The sequence below is a fragment of the Danio aesculapii genome, chromosome 8 (genome assembly GCF_903798145.1).
Source record: "Danio aesculapii chromosome 8, fDanAes4.1, whole genome shotgun sequence".
NCBI lineage: Eukaryota > Metazoa > Chordata > Actinopteri > Cypriniformes > Danionidae > Danio > Danio aesculapii.
In genome coordinates, this window is record NC_079442.1 from 3551723 (window position 1) to 3577285 (window position 25563).

At 39.3% G+C, this 25563-nt stretch overlaps 1 protein-coding gene across 1 annotated transcript in view; it reads right to left on the minus strand.

Annotated features, from left to right (window-relative positions):
• disp3 (dispatched RND transporter family member 3) overlaps positions 1-25563 on the minus strand; it is a 111141-nt gene that overhangs the window by 83036 nt on the left and 2542 nt on the right. The gene's annotated exons all lie outside the window — the stretch shown is intronic.

Here is a 25563-nt window from a genome sequence, read left to right on the forward strand (position 1 = left end):
GAGTAAGAAAGTCTAGGACTTGATTGAACACTACTTTCTCCAAAATCTTGGCCATGAATGGAAGCAGGGATACTGGTCGGTAGTTTTCAAGTAGCGTTTGATCCAGGTTGGGTTTCTTTAGCAGAGGGGTTACCCTAGCCAGCTTAAATGAAGTAGGGAATAGACCAGAGTCAAGAGATGTGTTAATTATGTGAGTCAGTGTTGGTATGACTGCAGGAGAAATGGCTTGCAGGAGATGAGAGGGAATGGGATCTAGCGGACAGGTGGTTGCATGGCTTGATAGCACGAGATTGGACACCTCAGACTCAGAGAGCTGGGAGAAAGAGGTGAGTGTGTGTGGTGTTGGTGGTGTATCTTGCGTGTTTGTTGTAGGTGCAGCAAATTGAGCACTGATTTTTGCAGTTTTGGTGCAAAAGAATGTAGCAAAGTCATCAGTAGTGAGTGTGGAGGATGCGGGTGGAGGAGGAGGGTGAAGGAGGGAGGAAAATGTTTTAAAAAGCAAGCGAGAATTGGTGGCACTGTTGACTTTCTGACGGAAGTATGTCTGCTTTGCAGAAGTAACCTCAGTCGAGAAAGAAGACAGAAGAGTTTGGTATGTTATGAGCTGTTCAGGATTTTTTGTTTTTCGCCAGCTTCTCTCAGCAGCCCGAAGTTTTGAGCGATGCTCACGGAGAACATCAGAGAGCCAGGGTGCAGGAGGACTGGCTCGGGTTGGTCTGGATGTCAGAGGGCATAGTCGGTCTAGACATGATGTTAGCGTGGAGCAGAGTGTATCAGTTGCACTGTTCGTATCAAGTGCAGAGAGTTTGGAAGATGGAGGAAGAGAGTTAGAAACAATGGTGGATAGCCTGTTGGGTGAGAGAGAGCGTAGGTTTCTGCGAAAGGCAACTAGAGTAGGAGTGTGTGGCGGCTCAGGAGTAATGTGGATGTTGAGAGAGAGAAGGAAATGATCCGATGTTTGTAGTGGAGTTACTAGTGTTTGGTCAGCGAGGCAATGTCGAGTGTAAATAAGGTCTAGTTGATTACCTGATTTGTGAGTAGCAGAAGTAGGTGCTCTTTTGAGGTCGAAAGATGCCAGCAGAGTCTGGAAGTCAGCAGCTTGAGGTCTTTCTATGTGGATGTTGAAGTCACCTAGCACCAACAAGGGAGTGTCATAATCAGAAAAAGATGAGAGAAGAACATCCAGTTCATCCAAGAAGTGACCTAATGTACCCGGTGGGCGGTAGATGACAACCACATTTATGCGAAAGGGGTGGATAATGGTGACTGCATGGAATTCAAAAGAGCTGATTTTTGGCAGGGACGGTCTCTGAGTGAATTTCCATTCTTTGGAAATCAGTAGTCCAGTCCCACCCCCTCTCCCTGTCTGACGAGGGGTGTGGGAAAGAGAGAAATTAGTAGAAAGAGCTGCATGTGTAGCAGTGTCCTCCGGTCTCAGCCAGGTTTCAGTTAGAGCCATGAGACTAAAGTCATAATGAGTGGCTATGGAGGTAATAAAATCTGCTTTGTTAACAGCAGATTGACAATTCCAGAGGCCCACAGAGAGAGAGAGTTGTGAAATAGAGGATACATGAATTGATCGAAGGTTGTGAGGGTTGCGCCTGCAGCGTACCTCCCGTGCTCTGCGAGTATTAGTAACAACAGGAATTAGTAAACACATAATAAAGTGCAAGGAAAACAATAATGAGTGCAGAGAAAAGGAAAAAAAAATAAAGTAAGAAGTACTCAAGTGCTTTGTCGGTGTCTTTGCTCGGTGGAGTCGCACAGGTAGAGTCGATGGTCTTTACCCTCGTCGGTCTTAGTCGCACAGGTAGAGTCGATGGTCTTTACCCTCGTTGGTCTTAGTCGCACAGGTAGAGTCGATGGTCTTTACCCTCGTCGGTCTTCACACGAGGCGGGCTTCACACGAGGCTGCCGCGACCGCTGCCGCGGTGAGACTAGTCGCTTATATACACCCCCGAGCGCTTTGCTGATTGAGCTCAGGTGGACACGCCTCGAGAGTGAAAACACCCGAAACTGCAGCCGCGGGGGCGCGCGAAAAACCTCCGGCTCGGCACGCAAGCTCTTACAGTAAACAAAAGGAAACAGTGGCTAAAACTTGCTAGTACTAAACACAGATAGCTGAAAAACAATTTTAAATGTCCAACAACCAATACACAACCAGCTGAAACAAGTCTAACTGTTCTCTAACCAAACACTAAACACAGATAGCTGAAAATAATTTTAAATGACCAACAACCAATACACAACCAGCTGAAACAAGTCTAAGTGTTCTCTAACCAAACACAGCAACTGAAAAACAGGTCTAAATGTACTTACTCGGTGTTGCTCTCGATGCTAAAGTGCTTCTCCTGCTAGCTAGACCAAATGTGTTCAAATATATAGTCTTACCTGGCGTTTGGACACGCCTCCAAAGTTACAAAATACCCGAAACTGCAGCCGCGGGGGCGCGCGAAAAACCTCCGGCTCGGCACGCAAGCTCTTACAGTAAACAAAAGGAAACAGTGGCTAAAACTTGCTAGTACTAAAACACAGATAGCTGAAAAACAATTTTAAATGTCCAACAACCAATACACAACCAGCTGAAACAAGTCTAACTGTTCTCTAACCAAACACTAAACACAGATAGCTGAAAATAATTTTAAATGTCCAACAACCAATACACAACCAGCTGAAACAAGTCTAAGTGTTCTCTAACCAAACACAGCAACTGAAAAACAGGTCTAAATGTACTTACTCGGTGTTGCTCTCGATGCTAAAGATGCTAAAGGCTCATAAGCCTAACATAACTTGGGGGCTCGTCCGGGATTTAAACCCGGGACCTCTCGCAGATGCGGAGGAATTATGTTAACAAGGGGTTTTCATCTGTCCGCCACATTCTGTCTTTATTTAATGCACTGTGTTTGTCATTAAGTTATCTGTGGCTCAAGAGACAGCATTCTGTATTTAGCTTTTCGCTCGTACGGTGGCTCTGAACTGTTAAAACATCTCTCAAAGTGCTTTTTCGGATGCGAAAGTAGGAAATTTTTTTTACCTGGTTCTAATTTTTTATGACGAATGAAAGTTTCGAAGGCAGCGTGTCAACACGATTGACATAATATCAGGTCAAATTTATTTCTTAACGTGTAAAAAATTATGGATGAAAATTTCGGATTCAGTGTGCAATAACCTTTAGAGTCACATTCAGTTAAATTCATCTTTATTTCTATAGCCCTTAACAAGATAGATTGTGTCAAAGCCAGCCTGATCTCACGAGAAAACGTAAGTATTTTACGTTTTGACAGTTTAGTGGCTAATTCGTACGAATTCGTACGAGTTCAGTCGTACGAAATGGTACGATTTTAAAAAGGAGGCGTGGCACCTAACCCCGCCCCTAAACCCAACCGTCATTGGAGGATGAGCAAATCGTACTAAATTGTACGAATTAGATCGTACGAATTCATACGAATTAGCCACTAAAAAAAAAGTTACGAATTGCCGTGAGATTGTGTTGGTCAAAGCTGTTTAACATAGTTAAGGTTCTAGGAAACTGAAATCATGTTAGTCCAATTTTCGTATTGAGACTAACTTTCATTTTGATTTCATTGGCTTCATCCATTTATTGGACTTGTGCCACACGGGAGGTTCTGTTAGCTCGGATCAGATGGGAGAGATTTTGTTGCGTTTTTGAGTCTTTGACACCCAATATTCTGTCACCAGTCTGTAGTCCCAGCAGCTCATAAGCCTTGTTATTTCAGAGATCTTCTGTGCCCGTCTCAATGTTTTGGCAGAGCAGTACACTTAATTAGAGCAATTCCATGCAAATGTCAAGCTTGCCATGAAAAACATTCACCCAAATAGCAAAACCTTAGATTTTTTGTCGTGTAGGTTTGTATGTTACAGTACTGTAAAAATATTCCAAAATGTGTCTGTCAATGTTTTCAGACAATAATATCTGATTTACCAAAGTCACCCAAGTGGCAATTTCACATCTGTCACATCCATAACGAAGAGACGTCACATCCATAACCAAGCTTTTCCCTCATAAATGCAAAAATGTCAAATAAAATAAAATCAATCATGTTTGTTCTGCTGTGAGCCAACGATCAGTACGTTTGCCAATAATCTGATTTTAATACGATTAAGACAATACTTTAATTAAGAGTCTATCATGTAAACAGCGATTTTTGATTAATTAAATTCGATTAAGGTCATAATCGAACTAAAGAGAAATCGAATTAAGACATGTGGAGCATGCTGATTTTAATCGCATTACTGAAGTGAAGTACAGACATGTAAACACCTTAAACTATTACCATCATGTAGGACTTTTTGCCGCGTTTTGTGACAGGATAGTCTATACACACACGTCTGTCTGACACTATTATCTGCATCTACAGAGTCAGTGAAGACCACAGACACCTGCATCGTGAAATGCGGAGGTTTATGTTCTCCCATTCAGCGTGCGGTATGAAATGAACTTCCAGCAGTTCATAGTTGCGTCCAATTTCTCGTTTGTCACAGGGGGCATGCATGAAATGTTCCTGAGTGAAAGTGAAAGCGCCAAACTGCAGTTAAAGTGACAAATTAAAAATGAAACACCCGAAATTACATAAAACTCCGGAGGATAGGTGGATAGCGCGGATACGTGGGTAGCGGATTAACGCAATGACGTTAATCAAATTATGTGTTATAACATGTAAAACAGGATCATGAAGGGAACATTCAAAAAGCAACTCATGTAAATGCCTTAATCTTATTATTGTCTTAATTAGATTAAGGCAAATAATTTGATTACAGATGTCCATGTAAACATAATCACTGAAAAAAACTATTCAAAGATGATTCCTTGGTTTTAGCTGGTTGACCAGCCTGCTTTTAGAGGGGTTTTGGCCACTTCCAGGCTGGTTTCCAGCCATTTCCACCCTGGTCTTAGCTGGTTTAAGCTGGACATAGCTAGTTTTGGCTGGGCTCCCAGCCTGGCTAGGCTGGTCAAGCTGGTTTTAGCTGGTCATCTCCCAGCCTGACCAGTTAAGACCAGGCTGGAAATGGCTGAAAACCAGCTTGGAAGTAGCCAAAACCCGTCTAAAACCAGCCTGGTCAACCAGCTAAAACCAGCCAACCAGCCTAGGTTGGTTTAGGCTGTTTTTTTCAGTAGGGAAATCCAGCCAGCCAGCTTAGGCTAGTTTAAGCTGTTTTTTTCAGTAGGGTTACTCAATGTTTTCAAGTTAAGTTGTTGTAAAAAAATGTATTTGGGCTGAATTTAAACAAACAAATTAGGTTGAACTTTACTACATTTAATTTGTTTGTTTAAATTCAACACAAATAAATAGTTTTCAACAATTTTGCAGACATCATGTTTTTCAGTGATTAGCATTGTTTCTTTTGGGTTGCGCAGTTTAATTCACAGAATTTCTACCAAGTATCTTGTAGACTGTGTAAACTCGCAGACTTTTTTTGGTCACATCCATAACGCATGTTTATTTCCCTCATTTTAAACTGTAAAAAATGTTTACAGATTGATATTTTGATCCCATAACTCTGGTTAGTTGTTTTGGAAAATATAAACAGATGTTTCAAAATAATGTTAACATATACTTACAGTTGCAAATAGACCAATCATCAAGCATACATGCTGTCATCAGGAAGCCAAATAAATGACAAATCTAGGACATCCGAATGTCACATTAGTCTCAATAAATGTCTACTGATGGTTTCACACAGATAACAGTTTCCCCATATACAGTGTGTGTGTGTGTGTGTGTGTGTGTCTGTGTGTGAGTGTGTCTTGAATGAAAACAGTAGATAAGTAGATTCATTCTGTGCCAGCAGGCGCTTTTACAGCTGCAGAGTCTGTTTCCCAGCAACGACTGTAAACAAAGCAGCTCTGGGCTCACATACGCTAAAGTTACTTCAATTTAAAGTGTCAACAAAACTTTCTGTAGACAATGAGTTTCCTCTCAAAGGTACATTTAAATGAAATCTCCTGCACCGCCACAAATAAATCAATGTATGAGAAACCCAGTGTTGCTATCGTTAATGAAAACATAATTGATTTTGTTAGCTTACATGCTAGTTCCAGTAGTCCAAGCTGCTGAAGCCTTGGCTATCTCAATAATTCAGCTTATTCCCTGATTTATGAGGGGTTTCCACAGTGGAGTGAACCACCTATTACTCTATCATATGTTTTATGCAGCGTATGCCCTTCCAGCCACAACCCAGCACTGAGAGTGCCTTGGCTATCTATTAATTTAAGTGATATCCTTTATTCGCAACAAATTTGTACCGCTAAGATGCACTTATGGATAACGTCATGATAGAAATCGTCTTGATAATGTCAAATTGTCATACACAGACATCTCAAACACTGTCATCTTTGCCTTTAAAAGGACGTAAATGACACTTAATGACAGTTGTCATAAGCATGCATAAATTCTCATTTGTATTTATGGTGTGTTATGTCTTATCAACACCCCTTCACCATATAAATACTATAATAATTAGTGTTTTTTCCATACCTGTATCCAATCTAATACAATAGCAATATTATAATACATAGTGTATATATATATATATATATATATATATATATATTACAGTTATACAACAGTTCTTTCTGGTTCTCGAATCTGATTGGCTGATAACCGTGAGATAATAAAGCAATGTCAGCACTTGTACAGCCTCTTCACCCTTGTGTATTACTCCGCCCACACTAGGACTAAAGAGGGACTAAACAGCTCACTACAGTTTGAAAAATATTGCAGCTGTTGGACAACATAGAGGCTTTTTCAATCAAGAATGTAGTTGTTTAGACTGCAACTATGCAGTTTATTTATAAGCATAGTGCCTATTTTAAATATTCATAATTTTCAGCACGTCAGCGGCCATTGGCCTGTTATACTGAGCAGAGCAAAGACAGTTGACGTTCCGCCACAAGATGGCAACAGAGACCACATAATAAGTCCTTAGAAGAGAAAAACTTGGTCAATTTTAAATTACAGCTGAACAAATTATTACAGAACAGGAAAGTGACATTCTAAGTTGATCTAGCTCTTTCGTATGTTGAAGTGCTGTATTTGTAATCTGTAATCTGGTAGTCTTTGCTTTGGCTTTTTCAGGGTTAATTATTGTGATCTCCCAATTACAACAGAGAAATACTGGGAAATCTCAGTAGACTCTTGGCATTTCATGCTGTTCAGCTTTATAATCTTAAAATGTGAGCAAAATCACCTGTTTTGTCATTATTTTATATATTATTCTAGAGAATCATTCAAGCTGCAGTGGCCATCAGCTGCAGATGTGAATGCCGGAAAAAAGTAGTTCCTCGTACAAAGAGATTTTTAAGACTCTCAGTGTTTGATTTTTGTTTTATATACACGATTATGCCATCCAACTGTTTTATAAACACAATATCACGCTCGTAGCAGTGTGATATGGCTGTATATCGTCACTGGTGGGACACTAAGGCACTCGAGCCAACACACGCCTCCCTTTAATGCTGATATACAGCCATATTGCACTGCTACTCGTGTGATATCGCTCATATATACGTTAGGGGTGCGCGGTACACCGGTGTCATAGTCATCACCGGTGTGACATTGCGCCACGACATGGATTTTCTAATACCGTCTATACCGTAATAAATCAATTATGCGCCTTGAACGGCTGCATTTACATCAATAATAGCTAATTCTAAATAATAAGGCATTCAATTTTCTTCAAACGTTCAGTTGTGGTCTGAATACATGTCCTTATACTACAGGGCTCGAAATTGCAACCATTTTGGTCGCATGAGCGCCCGAATTGTAATCTATGCGCCCTCATAATATATTTGGGAGCATTTGTGTGTCTGAATATAATGGTTGTAGTGCAATCTGATTTGATTTTCTCTAAAAACTTGCTGAATCGCTCTACCCTGCTGCTGTATTGGTTCATATTAGCTGTCAAGTCACTCAACGCTACCCGCTGTCAGATAACAGGGAGCTTTTGTTACTGCAGGAAATGCAAACGGCTGAAGAGTGAAAAGTGCACAGGTTTGCAAACCTCACCTAAAGTTATAATAATAATAATAATGGCGCAGATGACAGCGATCATAACATGAGGTAAATGTTGATCCGCCAGCTGAGATCAATCGAGTGTTTTCGGAGAAGGTGCCCGAATCTCGATGTTCAGCGCAAATGCCGCTAAATATAAAATCTAACACTGTACACATCATCGCCAAAGAAACTCGTCTTTACTAAGTTTACACTGAAACTACGGCTCATAACAAAGAGCGGTATTGCGCCGATGGTCATCATGAGAATCCTGCTCTGTCTGCTCATAAATTGGTGCGGCTGACTCGCCTGCTTTATTCCACCAACACAGAGAAATGAAGATCAGCTCATAACGAGACTGAGCATTTACAATGACCCAAACCAAAACTTTTAAAGAGTGATAGAAGTGAGTCTTTTGTCCGTTCTTCCTTGAGATGTATATTATTTTGCTATTTAAAGTAATACCATGATATTATACCGTCACCGTTCAAAAGATGAAAAATACCGTGATATTAATTTTAGGTCATATCGCCCACCCCTAATATGCGTTACAATTTGTGTGCCGTCTGTAAGTGGTGTGTGTGTGTGCTATTGTATTACCCATTTTTTGAGTTGACTTTGAGGTTTTAAGATGAATATAATAAGAGTAATAAAATATTTAGTTATTTATATTTTTAATTGTCATGCTTTTAAAGGTTCAGTTGTTTTTTTTGCTTTTTGGAATATTTTGAAATCACGTTTTAATGGTTTGTATTGAAAATGTACAGTGAACATGAGAAATATAAAACTCTCATATTATTTTGTTAGTGTCAGATTATTTATTATATAAGAGTGATGCATGCTGGTTGGAGGATCTCCTGTGAATTTCTGCCTAGGGCCACAAAAGACTCTAGAATCACCTCTGCAGAATCCACATTATTCTAACGTTTTTGAGCATTAAATAAACAGATTCGACAAGAAAAATTCTCATTTTTAAAAAGCTGTGTTAAAACAAATTCCCTGTAATGTTAAGGTAGCCTTTCTGTCTGCAAGCAGACGTGAAGTGATGTAACAGTGTCTACAATGTGAGCGTGTCTGTCTGCACTGGACTCTTCAAAGAAACGAAGCGGGAAGTCAGTTTACTGTCAGCGACTTGTCACACTGCAGACATTCAGAGAATACAGATACAGATGCTAATCATTATTCCACTGATGCAAACGCAGAAACTTTTCTGCATTGCACCCATCAATAATCACAAGTGTCTTTCTCAAAACCATCATTAGACAACTCAGATTGCAAGTTTTCATCATTGCAAATATGGTTCGGTGATTCAGTGTTTTCCAAATCCATCGTTCCAATTGAACATTGCCAAACAGCATCGCAATCTTGTGTTTGCAACTATATATGGAGTCAAATCAGCCTCAAAAATAATTTCCAAAATAAAATTCTTACATCCACAACGCAATTCACATGTACAAAATCCAATTTGTACTTTCAAAACTATATACAAATAATTCATAATGTGTGTGCTTTAAAATGCAACAGCAAGGACCCTGTACTGTTGCCCACCTTAAGACTTGTTTGCAGGAAGAATGAGACAAAATTACACCTGAAATACTTCAACACTTGGTCTGCAATGAAATACAAACCAACGTAAATTTAGAAAATCCCTACTTTCTATTTTTGTTTGCGTTTTCCATACTGTCCCAACTTTTTCTGTTTGGGGTTGTAGATTACAGGTTAAAAAAGCATCACAGAGGGAAAAGAAAAGAAATCAAAACAAAGAGAACAACCAAAGTGAGAGGAAATGGGGACGTAAACAAGACACAGGTGAGCATAATCATTTAACCATGAAAATAGATAGACAGATAGACAGATAGATAGATAGATAGATAGATAGATAGATAGATAGATAGATAGATAGATAGATAGATAGATAGATAGATAGATAGATAGATAGATAGATAGATAGATAGATAGATAGATAGATAGATAGATACCAGTTTAAAACAGCATTGACGAGGGAAAAGAAAAGAAATCAAGACAAAGAGAACAACCAAAGTGAGAGGAAATGAGGAAGTAAACAAGACACGGGTGAGCATAATCATTTAACCATGAAGATAGATAGACAGATAGACAGATATACAGATAGATAGATAGATAGATAGATAGATAGATAGATAGATAGATAGATAGATAGATAGATAGAGAGATAGATAGATAGATAGATAGATAGATAGATAGATAGATAGATAGATAGATAGATAGATAGATAGATAGATAGATAGATAGATAGATACCAGTTTAAAACAGCATTGACGAGGGAGAAGAAAAGAAATCAAAACAAAGAGAACAACCAAAGTGAGAGGAAATGAGGAAGTAAACAAGACACGGGTGAGCATAATCATTTAACCATGAAGATAGATAGACAGATAGACAGATATACAGATAGATAGATAGATAGATAGATAGATAGATAGATAGATAGATAGATAGATAGATAGATAGATAGATAGATAGATAGATAGATAGATAGATAGATAGATAGATAGATAGATAGATAGATAGATAGATAGATACCAGTTTAAAACAGCATTGACGAGGGAAAATAAAAGAAATCAAGACAAAGAGAACAACCAACGTGCTGTTAATGAAGAAGTAAACAAGACACACGTGAGTATAATCAATTAACCATGAAGATAGATAGATAGATGACTTCCTTTCCATTGCCCTGCTATGACTGTAGCTGGTTAAAGGTGTTAATAGCTTAATTCTTGGCCCTGAATCAGGTGGAAAACAGTCCCCAGTAATGCCTCCTCCATTTACCGTAAGCATGGAGAATTGAATCACTGGCAGATTTAGCATATCATGAGCACATTAATTATGGCTGCTTCTTGTGCTGTTGCTGTGCTGTCACTGCCGGTCCCCATGCGTGAAAGACACTGGGACTGTGGAAGCAGCTGAGAAATGGGCCAGACCTGCTCATTTCTACCTGTTTGGTTTTTTTCCTTCCAACCCCCCCAAACGCTAAAAATGGGAAATGACAAAACAGAAGGCTGTCTAAAGCAAAAGCACTAATAAAATGATGTTTAGTTTAGTTGATATGATTTTAAATCATATCATATACATATGAATGCATCTTTGTAATGGCCTGTAATTCTGTGAAACACTAGATGCAGACATAATGATTTTTATACTGTGCCGACTGTATATTTTATCCCCCTACCCCAACCACACCCCTATACCCAACCATTAAAAAGGAAACAATCTGCAATTTTACATGTTTTAAATACTTCATTCTGTGTGATTTCTGACTAAATAAAATATACTGGTATTTGTTTATGTCAAGTTGTCATGACAAACAATGTCATCTTTGCATTTAAAACTGAGAAAATGACAATAATTAATGCATAAAATCTCATTCACACTCACGACGTGTCATGTCACGATTATAAAGATTTAGGGCCCTATCATATACCCGGTGCAATAAGGTGCAAGACGTGTATGGCGCGATTTGTTGCTATTTTCATACCAGCGCAATAGCCATTTGCACGTTTTTGTGCGTTAAGTGTTAAGGAGCATTGTTGACGTGTTGCTATTTTGAGGAACAAAAATAGACCCACTATCGACCACGTGGGTCCATGCGGGTCCAAACGCTTACACATTGCTTAATACACACAGATTGTACAGCAATACACAGATATATTTACATATGAAAAAATTAAAGGATTAAAATGTTACAAAAATGATTATTTTCTACATAAATATAAAAACCACTGCCTTCATCACCTCAGGGGACTTTTATAAGTTTCTTCATGACAATCTGCATTATTAATGTTTACTCACTTTCCAAGGGGGAGCTCTCGAGACCTACCTGATCTCGGATCCCCTTATATGCTTATTGACCAGGCGGGAGCCTCGGGCTCAAATATCTCCGAGCTCAGGGTTCTCTACTGGGACAGCATGCCAAACCTGCTATAAACGCTAAGCATATCTGAGTGGAATAAGGTATTTAGTCTGTCTGTCTCTCTCTTGTTGTGCAAGTTCCTCTGATGCTTGGAAGATGCAGTCTTTTAAGAATACAGGTATTTGGTCTGGCGTTTATGCTGTGCCCCTTTATCAAAAAGGTGTTTTTATAGTCTTTATAGTTTTATAGAGTTAGATTTGCCATTCTTTTATCTAAATCTCTCTATTTTCCTAGCTTTTCTATGTTTTTGTTGTTATGTTTTGTACGTTTGTTCGTTATATGTTAGTCTACTCAATAAATCATGATATAACCATGGTGAATTGTCTTTGTTTTGTCTCACAGAAAAGGTCACTTTTACGGTAAAGATCCTTGCTACCTGCTTATTAAAGTTTGCTAAAACTTCTAAACTGTCCATCTACTTCACAAGAAGTAGTTATTATTCCCTTTCTAAATAAATAATTAATTAACAAGTCTGATCAGATGAGCGGGCGAAGTCATTGTAATATTCATTTTGTTAAATTAACTATAAGTTAGTTCTGAATATTCATAATTAATAATAACTTGTTATTGTTAATCATTAATATTCATACATTGAGTTAATTTCGCTACACTGGTGTTTATGTTAATGTTGTTTTCTTGTGTTTACATAGATGAATATGACCACGGTGTAAATGCACAGTACAGTTACAAGCTTAATGACACCATGATACCGTTGCCTTCGGTGATTTCCTGAATATAAAACCCAAAAAATAACGCAACCTTTAATAACTACAGCAGTTGCAGGTGTCGATCTCATATGAAGCAAGAGCTTGCGGTGACATATGATGACGTGTGCGGGTGTTGTAGTGCTAGTCTATTTCTTTGGGGTAAACTTTGAAGCCCTTCCCCCTCAGCACATCATGATTTTGCCAAGTACGATGCGATCCTGGATTAACATCTATGTTGATTCTGGAACATTTTTGTTTGAAAATGTAATCAATACCTATTCCCTACTCCTAAACGCAAACATAACTCTAAATTATTCCCCAAATCAGAGAGGAATAAGAGTTGGATAACAATCATGTAGAAGAAGGCGAGCGCTGAAACTCCATTGAAAATACTGTGGTCAAAATAACTTCCATTTTTTTAAAGACATGGTGCAGAACAATGGAATTGAATGCAGTGCTTCTTGGTCTAATCCCAATTCTACCCAATTACCACTACCCCTAGTTTTGTGCGTTCACGTGAAGGGTTCGGGATGTCCCAATTCTCTTTAGCTTGAAGGCGTAGGGCTAAGGGGAAGCGATAGATAGCCCTTGAAACTGACACTTTCCAGGACCACACTAGAAACCAAGGGGTACACCATATACAACGGCAACATGGCTGCACACATGAATCAGGGGGTGCCTAAACCTAACCGTAAGCCTAAACTTACGGTAAACGTTTCACTTCATTCTGATTTGCTGATAGGAATGTTGTTCCAGGATCAACATAGATGTTAATCCAGGAACGTGTCCTACTTGGTGAAATCAGGTTGGCGTCCCCTTCACACTCTGTTTTAAGGGCCAAAGGGAAAGGATGGAATTGGGATTGCGCCCTTGTCTGGTCTGAAACCTCTATCATATCTCAATCAAGCAGTGTAGACAATTGATTTTAAACAAACCTGATCTCAAACTAGGGGCGATGCAGTGGCGCAGTAGGAAGTGCTGTCGCCTCACAGCAAGAAGGTTGCTGGTTTGAGCCTCGGCTGGATCAGTTGGCGTTTCTGTGTGGAGTTTGAATGTTCTCCCTGCGTTCGCGTGGGTTTCCTCCGGGTGCTTCGGTTTCCCCCACAGTCCAAAGACATGCTGTACAGGTGAATTGGGTAGGCTAAATTGTCCGTAGTGTATGTGTGTGTGAATAAGTGTGTATGTGTTTCCCAGTGATGGGTATCGGCTGAAAGGGCATCCGCTATGTAAAACAAATGCTGGATAAGTTGGTGGTTCATTCCACTGTGGCGACCCCAGATTAACAAAGGGACTAAGCCGAAAATGAATGAATGAATGATCTCAAACTAGATAAGTTTATAATAGCATGACAGTTTACTGGAAGTGCCTGAGTGGGCTTATTCAAAAATAAAAGTCCCCATGCAAATACTCCAATAGATGGGGTAAACTTCCAGCCAGTGGTTCACTTTCAGCTCCGTGATCAGAGACTTCAACAGCAAACCAAAGTGAAGATCCAAAGCCGCTGTTCAATTTTTCCGCGTCTGCCTCGACGTTGCATTCTTGATCCACTTTATTAAGCTACAGAAACACTCGGCTGACCTAAATTGACCTAAAAAGCACTGTAGCCAAAACTACAACAACAAAGTACTGACTCCGTTATCTGCACTATCCGTCGTTTCATCGCTTTAATATCTGAGAAATGGGAGACGGTAATATTTATGGTGCAGTAGCTTACAGCTGTGGTTCAATACAGCGATAACAAGCCTTCATACTAAGTGATGTGAGATTCTAGTTATTTCTCCTTCCCAGGGTGCCGTGCAAGTGCTGATATCTAAATAGATCCTCTGATTGACGGAGCGGGGATGAGCTGTTATCGGCTGGACCACAGTGTTGTGTTTGCTGAGGTTGCGAGGTACGGTCTCCCATGGCATTTTGCTTCATGCTACACGCCGCAAAGCCCAGCATGCTTGCTGTCTGTCACAGAACGACATTAGCATTCGTGATTGACAGAAAAGGATAGAGGCTTGGCAGATTTTGAGATGGCTCGGTAACGCGATGAACCTAGATATTTTAAGGGAAAACGCCTCTCCCTGAAAGTGTCAAGTCAGCAGTTCTACATTTCTATCATATTTTGTTCCATCTTTCTGTCTACTGTGTGGTATAGGACAAGGATTTTTAGCTGGCAGGTTATGAAAACAGGTCACAGGTCTGCTCTGACTGCAATGCTTTATAAGTGCAATGAATAAAATGGCATAGATGGAGCATCTAACGTCAAAAGCTTACATACATCATGCAGAAACTGCAAAATGTTCATTATTTTACCAAAATAAGAGGCAGTGTGTTGTTTTTATTTATTATTGATCTAAATAAGGTATTTCACATATATTCCACAAAAGAAAATAAAAGTTGGTTACACTTATAAAAACATGCATTTAAATAAGTGAAGTTTCATAAACTAATTTCGAGAGGAGGATGTGATATGATTAAGCACGACTGGCTGCTCATCTGTAATCAGTAATTATCCAATCAGAGTGATCTTAGTTTACAATAAATGGATCATTTTCTCCCTACTGCTCTAACTTCATTTTGAAAGAATCCCCGCTTCCACCCCATCTCCTCCTTTTTCTACATTATTATACAATGATTTGCCAAATTACCCTAGCTTGCCTAATTAACCTAGTTTAGCCTTTAAATGTCACTTTCTAGAGTTCACATTTAGCTGATGATTGATTATAAAGTGTGTTTGGCATGCTGTCCCCGGAGAGAGCTCTGAACTCATAAGATCCTTAAGCTTGAGGCTCCCTTCTGTTTGCAGGGAGAGGGGAGTTTGAGCTCAGGTAGGTCTCGATAACTCCCCTGCTTGTTATAGTGAATGGCAGATTAGTAATTATTATTGAGAGATATACTGCTTATTAAGATCAGTGGTGCTGATTTGGTTTGGTCAATTTACCTATGTCGCATGTCTTTGGCCTGTGAGAGGAAACCGGAGAGCCCGGGGGAAACCCACGCAAGCAAGGGGAGAACATATAAACTCCACACAGAAATGTCAAATGGCCAGATAAAGACTTGAACCAGTGATTTATAATCATTTTTAGGGGGTTTTCACTTTTATTATGACAGGACAGATGAGAATTCAGACAGGAAAGCATTAGCCGCATTTCTACTATCGGGCCAGTGCGAGCCAGGGCTTTAATCGGGCCAGGCCGGGCCAATAGCCCGGGAGGTTGAGAAATGAGGCCGAAATCATGTCGCTTTTCCACTGTCGGGCTAGTTGCTCGCAGCGCGTCACGCAAACACCGCCCCCATAACGTCCCTCGAATCAAACGTCACACAACCCGTCACACAACCCGCCCACTTCAGCGGGAACAAAAAACTCAAATTATAACCACAAACACAACCTGGCATCACTACGAGAGCTGGAAGATGGAGAACACCGAAGCGATTGCTTTTTTACTGTTTGTGGTCTGTTGGTGTAAGGCCAGACAGCGATCCCTGGATAAGGGATATGCTATCCATTTTTTCTTCTTCTTAGTGAGTTGATCAAGCGCGATAGCAAAACAAATGTAAGGGAAGAAAGCATTTTGTCTCCTCTTTACCTGAAAGGAAAACTCCGCCTTTGTACGTAACCCCACCCCGAAGCCCCAGTTGGCCCTCCTTGGCCCAAGGTATTCGGCGGGCCGAAAAAGGTTGGACGCTGGCCCCAAGGAAGCCCCGCTTTGGCCCGATTACGCCCCGGAAGTGATAGTGGAAACACGACTGGCCTTGGCTCGCTCGCTTTAGGTGCGATAGTGGAAACGCGGCTATTGGGAGCAGAGAGAGGGGAAGGAACAGCAAAGGAACTTGAACCGGGAATCGAACTCGGGTCGCCGTCAGCACGTTGGTGCAATATGTCAGCACGCAGTACCACTAGGCTACTGGCAACAACATAAGCAGTGACATTCTTGCTCTGAGGCAACAGTGCTAACCACTGGGCTGCCGTGTTGCCCTATCAAGGAAAAGGGGAGGAGTTGGGGTGGAAGGGGGGATCCTTCAAGGCAGAAATTGCTAAGGTAAGACGCTCTGATTATTTATAGTGAGTTAGGAATCATCTGATTGGTGAATCATGCATTAGCTAATACGGAAGTAGCCGCAATCAATCATAATCACGTGCTCCTCTCAAAATTAGTTTATAAATAAACTTCACTTAATTCGAACTAGTATCTTGAAAAATATATAGGCATATATTGTGTGTAGTCATCATGGCAAAGATAAAAGAAATCAGTTATTAGAAATGAGTGTCGCACAATGAGTGGGTAGCACAATCGCCTCACAGGAAGGTCGCTGATTCGAGCCTCAGCTGAGTCAGCTGGCATTTCTGTGTGGAGTTTGCATGTTCTCCCCATGTTCGCGTGGGTTTCCTCTGGGTGTTTCCCCCACAAGTCCAAAGACATGCGGTCCAGGTGAATTTATTAAGCTAAATTGACTGTAGTGTATGAGTGTGAATAAGTTTGTATGGATGTTTCCAAGTGATGGGTTGCAGCTGAAAGAGCATCCGCTGCATAAAACATATGCTGGATGAGTTGGCGGTTCATTCTGCTGTGGCGATCCAAGTTTAATAAAGGGACTAAGCTGAAAATAAAATGAATTAATTAATGTTCAGAAATGCATTGAAAAAAAATCGGTTAAAGAGCCCATATTATAGATGAAATAGGGTCATATTTAGGTTGTAAGGGTCTCCAACAACAGTCTAATATGCATGCAAGGTCAAACAACACTTTGATGGTCTTATAATATGCATTTATTTTTACCTAATTATCCCAGCGACTCCCATATGAATCGTCCAGCGATTCATTTGTACCCAAACCCGTCCTCAGCGCGAAGCTAATCTGCGCTGATTGGACCAATGACAGGCTGCTGCGATTGGTCGACGACACTGACAGGCTTCAGGGCGAGACAGAGTGAAATGCCCAGCAGATAATCATCAATATAAAAGTAGTCACAGTGCACACACGCTTCATAGTGGATTTTGGCTGCCAGTGGGTGAATGTAAATACAGACGATGGACTAGAAAATACTGACGACTAACTATTTTATCAAGCAAAAAGTCCAAGAACTGGCGAGGATATGTCCTAGCAGTCTACTTGCTCTTTTTACACACACGCACACACAGGGCCGGCGCGTCCAGAATAGAGACGGCGCGGCGGCGACACCTCCCTCCCCCTCCGCGTCCTCAGTTACATCCGCGATTACAACCCTAAGATTTCAACCGCGACACCCCCTAAAGTCCTCACTTTACAAACGGGTCCCTTTGATCACCCTTTGCCTAGAGCTTTACCCTATTCAGAGACACACACACACACACATCAACCTCCTAAGAGGAGACACTCACACAAACGACCGTCCTCAGAGGAGCCACACACACACACATTACACACACACACATAGCTGACTATCCATAAACAAAGCGGCACGCGTCGCGTTTTCAACGTAGCTTTACACGCGATATGAGAATATAAAGAGTTAACCTGATACAGCACACGCGGTTACAAGTAACAAAACACAACTAAATGCATAATTTGCAAGCTAGAGTAAACGAGGCAACAATTTTAATCGCACGTACTTACACTGGTGAAATGGGGGAAGAAACTGATTCATGATCCACTGATCCTTGTTCTGACAGTCTTTACCGATCCTTCCTTTAACAAACTGATGAAGTCTTCTTTGTAAGCAGGTAGTTTCCAGAGGCTCTCGATCTGCTCAAGGCTAGGCTATATGCTAAGGTTTCATCTTTGGGTGAACTGTCAATAATCTCCATCTGCACAGCGTGACTTCATTCTACCGGTGTCTGTGTGTGTCTCTGTGTGTGTGTGTGACTTTTTTCTGTTAGTGGGCGGGGCCGCAGGTTTCAAATCTCCCGGGCTTGCGCGTGCAACTACTTGTGTTTCGTAGCTGCGTCATCGCGAAACACCTAATAACTCGTTATCAAGACGACTCGTTTGAAGCACTATGAGTCGACTCTTTTATAGATGAATCAATAGTTTTAAACACTGTACACTTACAGATTTAAGCCTTAGCTGGATATTTCACTTCACTTAGAGCTGTGTGACACACTACATGGAAGGGCATTTTCAAAAACCCATAATATGGGCTCTTTATTCAGAAATTGGGGAAAGTTCATAGCCCAATATTGGCCGCCCACACATAATGTGGACACGTACAAGTGGTTGGTACAACATCAGGACGATATAATGTTGGACTTATCCACAGCTCGAGTGAACTTGGTACAAATGAGTACATTAAAGATCTGGACTTTAGCTGCTGACAAAATCTCCATGTTTATTGCACAAAGCAATCATCAGGATTCAGAATGATTGCCTTACTTTGTATAATTGATACTGTACTTTTTTTGTTGTTGTTCTGTTAACTTCTATTCATTGGATACCCCAAGAGACCCAGGGGAGAGGTGGAGGGGTAGTTGAACTGATATATTTCATTATATTATGTTTTCAGCTTGTATGTTTTGTTAACAATAATAATAATAAAAGAAATTGGGGAAATAGTATACAGGGGGGCTAATAATTCTGACTTCAACTGCATACTAATCGCATGGTCTAATCTTCAGAAAAAAACTGCAGCCGCTTTAAAATTTAAGCCCCCTCAATGATCTGATAAACACCTGCAAAACAACAGCTCCCGGAAATTGCACTAAGTCAGCCTATCAGATTGGAGCCTGATCTTTGAATATGCATCAGACGACAGTATGTGGGAGTGTCGCCAGAGGCTGTGACTAACTGTAAGGCAGTTTTCAGAGGAGTCTGCCGGAGTGTCCCACTGCATCACATCTGAGAGCTGCAAAAGGTTAAAACGAAACTTTCAGCATTAGAGAGAGAAACCTCAGGCCACAGCAGGCTGATGGATGGTGTGAAATCAAACCTCTGTCAAGGTTGCGGCCCCGCGGAGAGCCCGACGCTGACAGACAGACCATATTTTTTGGCTCACATCACAGAAGTCCGGCTTTTGAAGAGTTTTTTTCCCCCCACGTGATAAAAGGCTGCGAAATATCTGAGGTTATCTGGGAGTTCACTGTTCACTACTGCAGTGTTTTAAATAATTAAAGCAAAGCAAAGATAACAGAGCCACTGCCAGAGTTGCTGAATCAAACATGGCGAGAGGGCAACATGATCGATGTCTGATGAAAATGTAGACCGTGTACTGCCAACTATGTGGAGGGGGAAAAAAAAGAAAAGTTTGGGAATACATTATGGAGCGATATACTATACTGTACGCTGCATGTTTGCTGTCTTAACTATACAGTATGTAGTGCAATCAAATAATGAGCCAAGAAAAAGAAAAAATTGCTGCCAAGGTCAGTCAGTGGCATTGATTTATGGGATAAAACCCAATGTACTGTAAGCAGCATGGTTTGCAAAGCATGAACTATATATGAACTATCATGCAGAATTGTATGATATACAGGTAGATGTATGGAATATTATGAAGGCAGTAATTTAAACTACAGGAAGATTTTATTAATAATGCTAGCAACTTCAATCTTTTAAATACATATTTTCCATAGGATGTTTTACAATATTACATTTCAAGAGTTCCCACTTAGATATGCTTGGTGTTTAAAGCAGGTTTGGCATGCTGTCCCAGGAGAGAACCCTGAGCTCGGAGATATTTGAGCCCAGGGCTCCCGCCCGGTCGATAAGCATATCAGGAGATCAGAGATCAGGTAGGTCTCGAGAGCTCCTCCTTTAGAAAAAGGGAGGAAAAGGAGGAGATGGGGTGGAAGGGGGGATTCTTCCAAACGAAGATAGAGCAGTAGGGAGAAAATGATCCATTTATAGTAAACTAGGATCGCTCTGATTGGATTATTACTGATTACAGATGAGCGGCCAGACGTGCTCAATCATATCACGTGCTCCTCTCGAAATTAGTTTATGAAATTTCACTTGTGCACGTACATTAGTTCAGTCAATACTGAAGCCAAAACTGGAACTAATAACAAAATAACTTACGATAAAGTTTAAAAAGAATATGAGTACACCCAAATTTAAATGATTGGGGAAATATTAAATCATTTAAAAAAAAATAAGAAAAATCAAGAGAAACAAAAAATATGTACAATTTAGTTGAAATGTTGTAATTATTGTTCGGTGAATAAATTATAAAAAAAACAAAAACAAAAACAAAGAAATAAGTAAATAATAATAATTAAAAATAAATAAATAAACCTGGTACTAGTAATCTGTACCTATATATATATATTTATGTACACATTACTAGTACCAGGTTGGACCCCCATAGTAATTAATATAAATAGTAAATAAATAATATAACAAATAAAATATATCAAAGACAAGATGGCTTATTTGTTTCAAGCAAATTAAGATGCAAACTATATATTAAATATGTACATATATTAGATAGTTCAGGTAGATTTACAGAATATTATGAATTAACAGTAACAAAAGGTTAAAATAATTAGCAGAAACAAAAGGTCAAAGGCAATACAGCCTAATATATTTTTGGGAAACTAAGATGCAAAATATATATTAAATATCTTCAAATAGTATAATACATTTAATTTAATTTAATTTAATTTAATTTAATTTAATTTAATTTAATTTAATTTAATTTAATTTAATTTAATTTAATTTTATTGAATTTAATTTTATTTTATTTTATTTTATTTTATTTTATTTAATGTTATTTTATTTTATCTAAAAGATTTTAGGGCAGCACGGGGGCTCAGTGGTTAGTAAAAAACTGGTGATTATAAATATTATAGAAGATTATAGATATTTAAAGATTTCAAAAGGTAGTTAATAAGTATTTTAGGGCAGCACTCTCTTTTTTTAGGGCAGAAGACTTTTAATATATCATCAAATTATTTTCTGATGTTGTTTTGTTAGCATGAGGTAAGCAGAACTCTTTCCTCTTCTGTTTCTTCTTTAATATCCCTCAGGATGACCGTCAATAAGCAGCTAAACAAAACACCTGAAGCAGCACTATTTCTCTTTAATTTGCTATTAGAGATGGAGGCGAAGCGCACAGGAGCAAAACTACTCTTAGGAATTAAAAAACAAACAAACATGCAGATATTTAGATTAGATGTAACTATTAAAGTCTGCAAACAGATATTAACCAGGGATTGTGTTGGCATTTTGGAAACAGAGGAGGGATTACTTACTGGAATTGCTGTTAGCTCAAGAGTATTGAAACAATGTTATTGTTTGCTTTTAATTTAAAACACTTATCCACATTAGCATAATGCTTTTATTTAAACCCCCTTTTATAAAGCAGAATGTATTTCTAATTCTGTTCGAGCAGAAACAGATTAATGTGTTAATTCTGATGGGGCCATAAAAAAGAGATTTAGTTTCTGTCTTTGTTTACTCACCATCATGTGACTCCAAAACGTTTATTATTAATATATTATATTAATATATTGAATGAGCCTGGAGGACTGCATCCATACATCTCTGCAATGACTCAAATCACTGATTAATAAAGTCATTTGGAATGACAAAGAAAGCGTTCTTGCAGGACTCCCAGAGTTCATCAATACTGTTTGGATTCATCTTCAACGCCTCCTCCTTCATCTTACCCCAGACATGCTCAATAATGTTCATGTCTGGTGACTGGGCAGGCCAATCCTGGAGCACCTTGACCTTCTTTGCTTTCAGGAACTTTGATGTGGAGGCTGAAGTATGAACTTGAAACTTGAAACCTCAGGCTGTTGATGTTACCATCCACTCTGCAGATCTCTCACACGCCCCCATACTGAATGTAACCCCAAACCATGATTTTTCCTTCACCAAACTTGACTGATTTCTGTGAGAATCTTGGGTTCATGCTGGTTCCAGTAGGTCTTCTGCAGTATTTGTGATGATTGGGATGCAGTTCAACAGATGATTCAGCAGAAAAATCGACCTTCTGACACTTCTCCAAATTATCAACTAGAAGTGGTATTATTTGTTGCTCTTACAACTGCAATCGACAACAATCAGGGATCGACTTTTGTCAGGTAGCGTACATATATAAATGTATATTCATTCATTAATTTTCCTTTGGCTTAGTCTCTTTATTAATCAGGGGTCGCCACAGTGGAATGAACCGCCAACCTATCCAGCAAATGTTTTACTCAGCGGATGCCCTTCCAGCCACAACCCATCACTGGGAAACATCCATACACACTCATACACTACGGACAATTAAGCTTATTCAATTCACCTATAGCGCGTGTGTTTGGACTGTGGGGGAAACCGGAGCACTCGGAGGAAACATGCAAACTCCACACAGAAATGCCAACTGACCCACCAGGGGCTCAAACCAGCTATCTTCTTGCTGTGAGGCGATCGTGCTACCCACTGCGCCACCGTGTCGATTATAAATGTATATAAATTAAATAAATATGAAGAATCAAACATTATATTAACAAACACATTAGTAAAAAACAAGATATAATTAGATTAAGACAAAAAAGCACTCAAATACATTTTAAAATAGCTATAATTAGTATAAAAAATATTTTTTAATAGAAGCTAAACATTTTAAATGATATTTTAAGCCAATATAAGGCTGTTTTCATATTATAAAATTAAAACTATATAGATTCCTTTTCCAGTTTAGGAAGAAGGAGAAACAATAATATTTTGAGGGTCAATATTATCTAAAAACGAATAAGCCCTGATACAGACCACGATTAGGTTTTATGCCAATTTTCCGTCTCACTTTATCTTAAAAAACATGATTATGCTTTTATGTACACTGAAATAAAATGATACATTGGATTTACGCATGTTTTTAACGTAAGAGATATCAAACAATTTATATGTGCTGAATTTAAACAGATTAAGTTGAACATTACTACATTTCATTTGTTTATTTGAATTCAGCCCATATAAATTGTTTGCAACCACCTTAAAACAACTGAGTAAATCCAATGAATACTTTTTTCAGTGTATGAAATGAGCAGCATGAGCATTCTTCTAAATTCCTTCTCTCGTACTCTTGGAGAGAAAGTAATGCCACTCTGGAACGACGAGAGTCATAAATCATTGTCAATCACATCTACTTCTGGCTGAAGTACCCTTTCAAAGGACACACTTACAGTACAAAATGATTTTGAATGGATGTGTCTTATCTTCCCGAAAGAGATGAATGCATGCCACTGCAGCCATTAATAACATTTCAGTCACCGTTTCAACTTTTGCAAATGTTCAAAAATCACAGCCCGACCTATCCATAATGCAGATATCAATATTAAACAAAAGTAACTAATTTGCTAAAGATTCTGAATATTTCACAGTGATACTTGTTCTGTATTTAACATTTTCATTATCATTAAAACTGTAATGGTTTTGACTCTATCATCTGTAACATTGCAATTAACTAATCACAAAAGACTGCAGTGTAAATGCATATTTATCCAGAGAGTTATTTACATATACATTCATTCATTCATTTTTCTTCGGCTCAGTCCCTGATTTATCAGAGGTCACCACAGCGGAATGAACCACCAACTATTCCAGCATAAGATTTATGCATTGGATGCCCTTCCAGACACAACCCAGTACTGGAAAACATGCAAACTCCACACAGAAATGACACCTGGCCCAGCCTGGACTCAAACCAGCGACCTTCTTGCTGTATGGTAACGGTGCTAACCTCTGAGCCATTATGCTGCCTATTTAAATATACAGTTAAAGTATATTGTATTCGTATCATTAAAATGTGTCCTTTACTACACAAAATCAAATCAAATCAAATCAAAATCACAATTTCAGTCAGTAAAAATTGCAATTTGATATTTTCGTCATTTATAAAACTGATTTATGCAATAGGTTTAACAAGCAACACTTCAAATTATCTATATAAACACACACTATGATCAAGAATAATACAAACATACACTCACCGGCCACTTTATTAGGCACACCTTACTAGTACCAGGTTGGACCCCGTTTTGCCTTCAGAACTGCGTTAATCCTTCGTGTCATAGATTCAACAAGGTACTGGAAATATTCCTCAGAGATTTTGCTCCTTATTGACATGATAGCATCACAGTTGCTGCAGATTTGTCGGCTGCACATCCATGATGTGAATCTCCCGTTCCACCACATTCCAAAGGTGCTTTATTGAATTGAGCTCTGGTGACTGTGGAGGCCATTTGAGAACAGTGAACTCATTGTCATGTTCAAGAAACCAGTCTGAGATGATTCACGCTTTATGACATGGTGCGTTATCCTGCTGGAAGTAGCCATCTGATGATGGGTACACTGTGGTCATAAAGGGATGGACATGGCAACAATACTCAGGTAGGCTGTGGCATTGACACAATGCTCAAAATATCCCTTACACCATTACACCACCAGCAGCAGCCTGAACCATTGAAACAAGGTAGGGTTTTCTCTTTTTCAGGCCATTCTTTGAAAACCCTAGAGATGATTGTGCGTGAAAATCCCAGTAGATCAGCAGTTGAGAAATACTCAAACCAGCCTCCCTGGCACCAACAAAAATGTCACGTTCAATGTCACTCAAATCGCCTTTCTTTCCCATTCTGATGCTCGGATTGAACTGCAGCAGATCGTCTTGATCATGTATACATGCCTAAATGCAGTGAGTTGCTGCCATGTGATTGGCTGATTAGAAATTTGCATTAATGAGCAGTTGGACCGGGGTACCTAATAAAGTGGCCGGTGAGTGTACATGCCAAGTAAAATCCAAATTGCAGAGATCCATGTTTACGTTGTTTGTCACAAAAACTGCATAAACCGGTGAATTTTATTTGTCGTTTGTTAATTTTCAGATACCAAACTTGGTGGAATAAGTTTGTGTGACAGGCAATTTTAACAAAACCGTGATAATATTGATAAACGTGAAAAAAAATCCGTAAATTAATAGTTTTCTTTATTTTGTGATTTTATTGTGT